Source organism: Pyxicephalus adspersus, chromosome 8 (genome assembly GCF_032062135.1).
Source record: "Pyxicephalus adspersus chromosome 8, UCB_Pads_2.0, whole genome shotgun sequence".
Taxonomy (NCBI): domain Eukaryota; kingdom Metazoa; phylum Chordata; class Amphibia; order Anura; family Pyxicephalidae; genus Pyxicephalus; species Pyxicephalus adspersus.
In genome coordinates this window covers 75,254,020-75,263,261 of record NC_092865.1, presented here as the reverse complement: position 1 = coordinate 75,263,261, position 9,242 = coordinate 75,254,020, and the positions used below count along the sequence as shown (strand labels likewise).

The following is a 9,242-nucleotide window of genomic DNA, read 5'->3' as shown; positions in this document are numbered from 1 at the left end:
TTAAATGTCATTTGTCACTTGGCTGCCCAATCACACAGTACATCCAGGTCTGCTTGTAGATTATAGACATCCTGTATGGACTTAATTCCATTACATAGTTTGGTGTCATCTGCAAACACAGAAATGGTACTTTTAATTCCAAACTCTATATCATGAAGATGTTAAACAGTAACGGTCCCAACACTGAACCCTGGGGTACACCACTAATACCCTTACACCTTTCAGAGTATGAATCATTACTCATTAGAACTCTCTGGATTCAATCTTTAAGCCATTTCCCTATCCATTTACAGATTGACTTTTCTAAACCTATCGACCCTAACTTGCATATTAACCATCTGTGGGGTACAGTGTCAAATGCTTTAGCAAAGTCCAAGTACACTATATCAACTGCTACTCCACTGTCTACCTGTTTACTTACTTCCTCATAAAAAGAGAGTAAATTTGTTTGACAACTTCTGTCTCTCTTGAAGCCATGCTAACTATCACTTATAATATTATTTTCTAGCAGAAACTCCTCTGTGTGGTTATTTATTGAACTCTCTAAGACCTTTCCAAATTTGGACGTTAAACTAACGGGTCTGTAGTTACCTGGTAATGACTTTGCTCCCTTTCTGAAGATTGGAACCACATTGGCCTTACGCCAATCCATCGGTACCTTGCCAGTGACTTAAGAGTCTCTAAAAATTTGAAATAATGGGTTTGAAATAACTGATCCCAGCTCTTTGAGGATACGTGGATGATCAGGTCCTGGTGCTTTGTCGTCCTTAATTTTTTCCCAGCTGTTTCTCAATCATATCTGATTTTCTTAATCATAATTCTGAACCATTGTGACTCATTTAAGGCATTTACATTGCTATTATGAATTTGGACATGAGCTCTGCCATTTTCCTTTGTGTACACAGAGCAAAAAAAAGTCTTTAGTAAATCTGCCTTGTCTTTATCCCTAGTTACCAACCCAGAGACATCCTTTAAGGGGCCGACATTTTTTGGGGGGTTTGCCCTATTTTCCTTTGCAACCTATCTTTCATTTTGAAGTTTTGCACATTTTATCTCCTTTTTACATCTTTTGTTATATTCTTTATAGGTTTCAAATGATGAGGGTGATCCTTCAGTTTTAAATTTTTGGAATGCCCTCTTCATGTTCCTTATGGTTTTTTAACATCAGCTGTGAGCCACATAGGTTTTAATTTTAACCTCCTAAATGTATTACCCATTGGAATATATTTTTCAGTTTGCTTTTGTAGAACAGACTTGAAACATTCCCATTTTTGTTATAAAATAAAACAAAATAAAATAAAAGTAAATAACTTGGAAATTCAAATTTATATTTTGTATTTCTCTTGCAATCTATAAAAAAAAGAAAAATGTCGGTATTTCTGTAAAAAATATACAGATATTTCATTCTGATACCACTTGCAATCTATCATATAAGCAATAAAAATTTCTGTATTTCTCTCCACAATTTACAGATACTTAATTATGATACCACTTGCAATCTATAAAAACAAAGAAAAATGTTGGTATTTCTGTAAAAAAATACAGATATTTCATTCTGACACCACTTGCTATCTATCAAAAAAGCCATAAAAGTTCTAGTAGTTATCTCCACAAAATACAGATATTTCATTCTGATCCCATTTGCTTTCAAAAAAAAAGAAAATTGTCTGTATTTCTCTAAAAAAATAAATACATTTCATTCTGAAACCACTTGCTATCTACATAAAAACCCAGAAAAATATCTGTAGTTCTGTAAAAAATAGAGATGTTTCATTCTATCACTTGCAAACAAAAAAGCCATAAAAAATTCTGTATTTCTCTCAAAAAATCTATCAAAATAAACATAAAATGTTCTGTAATCGCGTAAAAAAATAGATATTTAATTCAGATACCACTTGTACCTATCAAGAAAGCCATAAAAATATCTGTATTTCTGTAAAAAATACAGATATTTAATTCTGATACCACTTGCTATCAGAAAAGCCAGAAAAGTTCTGTATTTCTCTAAAACAAATACAGAAAATTCCTTCTGATACCACTTGCTATCTTTCAAAAAAGCAATAAAAATTTCTGTATTTCTCTCCAAAAATTGCAGATACTTAATTATGCCCCTCTGTGGTGTCCTGATTAGTGTTGGAATGAATGGAGATAGTATTTCCATTCAACCTCTATTGCCCTCGTATTGCCTCCAGGATCAGGGGAGCAGAGCTGTCAGCATAAAGCTCCGCTGATTGCTCTGCTCCCTGAGGAAAGGGAAAGACTGATCAGGATTTCCCTTTCCTCAGCAACTTTATGCTGACAGCTCTGCTCCCCTGATCCTGGAGCCAATACCAGGGCAATAAAGGTTGAATGGAAATACTTTCATTCAAAATAGGTGCATGACAAGGGTAAATGATCAAAATGATCCAAATAGTCTTTACCATGCCTTTCAGCTGGCCCTGTTCTTTTCCCATTTGATGCTGAGAAGCCAAGAACTTCTTCCACTGAGATACATTATTGGTGGTCAGAGTGGGAGTAACACCACTGATCAGGCAAAGAACAGGAACAAGAACTGCCAAGCAACATTACGACTAGGTCAGCCTGGGTGTAGCATGGGACCACAACACAATCCGGTAGTCACTCAGCAGCAAGGTACCGGTCCATCTTTCCTTTAAGGGTGCTCTGGTGAAGACCAGAACACAATAAATTTCACAAGCAGTACAAAACCAGAACATATGATATGTGATATGCTATGCACAGCAGATATGGGCAAATTAATTTTTGTACAATATCTTCAGTAATAACTATACCTTGGCCATCTCTTTAACCCCCTAGCATTCTAATTCTGTCAGTTTTATTATGCAAAAATTGATACAATTTTTTTGCTTGGAAATTTGTTGTTTATATTGTGGGCCTGTAATTCTTAGGATTAACTTCTGGGTATAATAATTATATTTATTTATTATATTATAATCATAAATTATAATATAATAGATAATTATTAATAATAGTTATAAAAATATTGAAATAATAGACCACAACAATGTAATTTATCAAAAAAAAACTAATTTATCCAAAAATTTAACTGAAATTTGTCTAAACAACGGTGCAATATTAATATAAATAATAATATTAATTAAAGGTAGATTTTAGAAAAAAAAATTTACATTTCTAGCAGACATCCCCAGCGTGGTAAATTTTGAAGCAGGGTGCTGCACAAAGTCCAACATCACAGTCAGGACAGTAGAACCTGGTTTCCTTGTGGATCTTCCTTCCTCTGTCATTGGTCTTTGAGCAGCAAACCTTTCTCTCGGTTGGTGGGATGAATTATGTGAAGTGACGGCCGGTCAGGCGTTCTGGGTTGACAATGGTGGAAGCACGACGTCCAGGTCTATTCATAGCCACTGATGGTGTTTGGTGGTTCTTGACTATGGATTTGGAAACTTGCTAAAAAAATTCTGAATGATTCACAGGCCTCTGACTATTTTTTCTGTACAGAATGTAGGCATTCCATAGGCACTGCTCAACTAGAAGCCTGAACATCTTTTTGTAATACTTCCTTTGCTGTTTCCTCATCGTTGGATAGAATATCATGGCTTGGTCAGCTCTGTCCACACCTTCCATGGGGTTGTTGTAGTCAGTCACCACCTGTGGCTTCATCACATCTTTCCTACGTTTTGTGTGTACCAGAACGGTGGAGGCATCATGGGCCGTACTCATCAGGCACACATATTTCTTGTCACACCATCTCAGGGCCATCATCTTTCCTTTCTGCCAGGCAACAATTTCAAAAACTGTCTTCAGCTTCCCTTTTGCAAACAGTGCTGGCAGGTTGCGCCGGTTAGCCCCAACAGTTCCATAGACATCTGTTCTGTGTTGCAGAAGGAACTCATAAAGCTCAGGAGAGGTGTAGAAATTGTTAGTTGTGACACATTATTGTCAGTTGTGCCCTGATTTAGCAATGGCTCCATAAGAGATAGCACTGAAGATGTTGCCAATCCATAATGGCTGTATCTGGGGTTGAATTTTTTCCCTTTTACAGTGTAATGTACTATTTTCCATATGTAACTAAATGAGGATTCGCACAGCATATTTGTTTTCACACCAAATCGTGCCCTCTTTGACGCAATGTACTGCAGCTTCCCCTTGTAAGCTGAGCCTTCCCTTGTAAGCCATTAGACTTTCGTCAATACTGATGTCTCTGTCTGGCACATTGATTTTTAGAATCATCTGAGACACTTCCCAAATTTTCTTCAGTTTTGGTGCAGGATGGGTAGTCTCATTAAATTCTTGTTTGTGAAGTGCAGGTACTTCATGATGAGGGAAAATCGGTGTTCTGGCGTGACTGTGCCAAAGAATGGAGTTGCAATCATTTTATATTTGGACCAGTACCACTTCTGCATGGGTTTGCCCACAACTCCCTGAAAGATCACCAAGCCCAAAAACAGCCAAATGTCATCCTTGGTCACAGGTTCCCACTTTCTGCTTCTTGCAAATCTCAGGTGTGGAGCGCCTTGTTGTTGTCCAGTGTACCTGCATAAAACAAAATAAAAAATGTATTTTAGGATATGTTCTTTTATAGTGTGGTGAAGGTTGCAAGTAATATGTTAGCAAACACACAGCAGTGTAGCTCTTTGCATAAAAAAAAAAATATTTTTTTTTAGAATATGTTCTTTATACAGTAGTTAAGGTTACAAGTAATATGATAACAAACACAGAGCAGCATACATGTTTGCATAAAAAAAACACAGAGCGGCTTACCTGTTTGTCTCAAAGAAGAAGATTTCCACCTATACATAGGTTATATATCACGTAGGCTACATCCCTTATTAAACCCAGAAAAAAGAATATAAGGTGAAGAACACTAATTTTTGCAGCGGGATTTTTGAGGCCAATATCAACAACATATATTATAAAAATAAGAAAATTTGTTATTATATTTACATTACAAGGCTCATTTCCAGTACATAAAGCCACATAAAAACCATTATTAACAAACAAAGGGAGTGGGAGGGTCATGCTGCTGGAGATATATGATACAAAATATAATCTTATATATGAAGGTTTTCTGGTGGTGGTGGTGACAGGTCCCTGTCTGGAGGTGAAAAGATGGTTACCATTGACTGGTGTGTATGTGCTGAAGGGTGGGACCCGGGCTGATGACGTAGGAGGATCTTCTCTTCATAAGAAACAGAATTGATACATGAGACGCCGACTGCATGTAGGGGAGCTGGTGTGTAAAGGTGTGGCTCAGTGAGATTTCAGCACGGTATTATTGTTTGCTTCAAGTTCCATCCAAAATTGTAAGTAAAAATTGCTTACTATTGAGTCTTTTTGAAGTCTGTCATTTTTCTGGGACTTATGGATTCATTCCCTTTTTTTAGGACTAATAGAAATAACATTAAAACTTAAGGACTTCAAAATTGTAATAACAACTATATGTGATTTAAAGTAAGTGAGTTGCTAACCCCAGTGAATGTGCACAAAGTGGTGAAAAATAATTACATATGGGTTGGTTACCACATTATCACTGTGGTGGTTTTAACTATAACATTAACCATATGCTGGCATGAATGTAAAGAGGTATGCATGTTGTATAACCAATTAAAAATTAATTTGTCGGCATCGCAGTTAAGTTGTTTGGCAATGGGACCTGGAGCATGGTTTTGCAACATTGCTTGGAATCCATACAAAGTGGGCAATAATGGGCTATTAGGAATGATTATACATGTAGAACATGAAGGGACAGAAAATTTAAAACGTTATCATATTTATGTTGCTACCAGATTGATATCAGAGCAAAACATATAACAGTTTCACTGCCATGACTACTGATCTGTTCCCCACTACTGATCCTAACAGAGAGTGTTGCTAAGAACAGAAGCTTTAGGTACATTGATGTATAATATGTTTAGTTTAATGTAATATTTTCTGTTAATGTAGTAATAATTTAATTGATGATAATAATGTAATTTCTTTATGGTTGTAGATTCTCTCTCCTCTCTCCTGAGGAAGCGGCTATTTCCACGAAACGCTTACAGAATTTACCCGGAATGTATCCCTCACAAGGACACTTTGAAATGAGAGATTATTGTGGTTAATAATGGTTTTTATGTGGCTTTATGTACTGGAAAACAAGCCTTGTAATGTAAATATTAATAAAACATTTTATTATTTTTATAATATATGTTGTTGATACTGGCCTAAAAAATCTCGCTACAAAAATTGGTGTTCTTCACCGTATATTCTTTTTTACCTGTTTGTCTCCCCCACAATTTTTTCAATAACTTCATTGGTCAAAAACAACTTCAGGTATGCCAGGGGTTGTCCCATTCAGCCTCAATTTTCATCCCAGGTCCCAGGGTAAATGGAAATCTTGGCGGTGCTGCCTGGTCCGCATCAAGGTCAGTAGGACACCATGTGCGCTCAGCACTGACCTTAGGTTAGAATCGTCGCTCAGGGGGGGCTTGGCCGGCTGATGGCGGAGAAGGACGCGTGGTAGCACAGCTCCGCGATCTGAAGGGGGAAAAGCCACATTGATCAGCATAGCAGTGCCTTACCACGTACGGAGATGGGACCCAAGATGAAGGGAAACCAGAAGGGACGGTCCGGTGGGGAGATACCGGCCCCTAGGGCCATTCCAGGGCTGTTTCTGGCCGGCAACAGGGCCGCGACTGACCAGGCCGCAAAGCCGCCGCCTCAACTTATTGCAGGATCCGGATCACGTGGTGACGCGGACCGGACCGGACCCTCCCCGTGATCGCAGCACAAGCATCTGACCCAGGTCACATGGACCAAGCGAACACAGCAGAGCCCCCACCAGAACAGGTAACTGACCTCCCTGCTTCTAATCAGTTGAGCCCCAGTGATCTATCTTGTTCAGGAGTATATTCTAGGCCTCTATTTTCCCAAGAGAGAGATGATGATACCTGGGATTGGAAAGCCCACCTCAGAGCGCTACCTACTCGTTCTGACTTGGATCATAGTATTGGGAGGCTGGAAGCAAGCTGTAAAGCAGAGTTCCATCATATTCAACAGACCCTGCAACAGGTGTCCAGTACTACTACCGTGCTTCAGAATACTTGTTCAGAACTTTCTTCTCAAATGGCCTCTCATGATGCTATCCTAGAGCGCCAAGCCGCACAAATTAACATGCTCTACTTAATGCAGGATGATGCTGAAAAACGTAACAGACGCAATAATATCCGCAACCGCGGGATACCAGAGACAGTACCAAACTCTGAGTTATATAATGCCACATACACTATCTTCGACAATCTTTTGGCGATCCCCCCGGAAATGGATATTGAAATAGATAGAGTGCATAGAACCCTGGGCCCTCGGGGGAGAGATCCCCAACGACCTAGGGATGTGATCTGCCACATCCATTTCTACAGAACTAAAGAAGACATCATAAAAAAAGCTAGAACTGCCAAAGTCCTTGAATATGCTGGAGCCCAAATACAATTGCTGCCGGATTTGTCCAAACATACCTTAGATCTGCGGAGAGCAGTGAGACCTCTATTGGATGTGCTCCGGGAACGGAACATCCCCTATCGCTGGGGATACCCTTTTCATCTTATTGCTAGATCTGGCAGTAAAAATTATTTTTTCAGAGGTCCTGCGGACTTACTACAATTCCTGAGGGACCTTCAGCTTCCTGACATAAGACTAGCAGAGTGGCCTACAGTACCTCTATCCCTGCCTATCGGGGGCCCCAATCGCATGGATCAGCGCCATACTTCATCTTCTACTCCTCCTGATCGTCCACAAAGCCCAAGACGAGGGACAGACTCTTTTCCATCTGCATCGACCGAACACTCTTAACAGACCTCCAGGTTATGACGGATGTATGGATGACAGCCCCGCAGCCCGCTTTGGTTGGACTCGGCAGATCGATGAAAAGTTTTTCATACTTATGTTGCCTTACAAACTACAAATTACTCTATACCCAAATTTGTATAAGGACATCTATATACCCTGGACATTCTAATGTTATGTTCCCTTTGGCTCGAAAGGCCACCTCCACCAAGGCCTACTGTCGGGTCCTCTTTTGGGTAATGTATGGAGTCATTGTACTGTATATGATCTCGTCATAGTACATGTTATGTAACTTAGCAGATTTACATATATATAGAGTGATATGTAAGTAGGCTGTTTTCCGGAGGTAGATCACTAGTTACTGGATCCTGCTGAGGACATCAGTTTTGGTTTAAAAAGGTTTTTAATGGGATGCGCGGGGGTGTCCACGGTTATCATTTATAGAGAGGTGCTTTTACTATTTTTTCTTGATTTTCGTATTGTTCTGACTGGTGTAATGTTCCTAATACTTACAGCTATGCCAGGGTCCCAGATGACCTACTATATTACTGGCTTTTCCCCCGAATAGATCTATTTATAACGGTTGTAATTTATTCTCCTATCGCTCGGCCATATTACCCCGCATAGGAGTTCCGCCGGTGAAGGCGGCAAATAAGGAAGTTCCTTATTTTTTTAGTTTCCCATAGACGACTGGGAACTAGCCCACCCCCAGCCAACTGCTGTCCCGAACCCTAATTTTGCCCACCCCTACCCGACTGGCCTTGTTAGTTAAATCCTGTGTCCTACCCACTTAATAGTGGTTACTTGATATATTCTCCAACAGGAATAAATATGCTACCTACTCAGCCAAACAACTCACGAGGATTGAAAATACGTTCCCTTAATGCCAAAGGACTCAATAGCCCTAAAAAGAGATCCCAACTTTTATATGGTCAACACAAGTCTAGAGTACATATTTTAATGCTTCAGGAAACACATTTTTCTTCTCAAAAGATCCCCTCTTTGCACAATCGCTATTACACTACATGGATCCATAGCTCCAACCCTGATGGTAAAACTAAGGGGGTTTCCATAGCCTTTCACAAAACTATCCCAATTCAGGTACTGGACACCTGCGTGGACCCGCATGGGAGATATGTTTTTGCTAAGGTTTCCTTATGGGAAAGGAAGTACACGGTGGCATCATTTTATTCTCCAAATCATCAACCGACATTAGCGGCTGTCCAGTTCCTGAATAAACTTACTACATTTGCAGAAGGAACCTTGATAATCGGGGGGGGATTTTAATTTTCCCCTTGACCCTAGAGTAGATACGTCAACGGGTCATTCCTCTTTATCTTACTCTAAGTTGAATGCATTTAAAGCCAAACTAAATGATCTCCAACTGATTGATGTGTGGCGAACCCTGCACCCTGGTGACAAAGATTAACTGTTTTACTTTA

The 9,242-nt window shown here is 39.5% G+C and overlaps 1 long non-coding RNA gene across 1 annotated transcript in view; it reads left to right on the top strand.

The window, feature by feature from the left end:
- Positions 1-6,114, top strand: part of LOC140336265 (uncharacterized) — a 25,061-nt gene extending 18,947 nt beyond the window's left edge. Inside the window, exon 3 of the long non-coding RNA XR_011921859.1 lies at positions 5,969-6,114. This is a non-coding gene — a long non-coding RNA (uncharacterized lncRNA). The remainder of the gene's footprint in view (positions 1-5,968) is intronic.
- Positions 6,115-9,242: the final 3,128 nt, after the last annotated feature.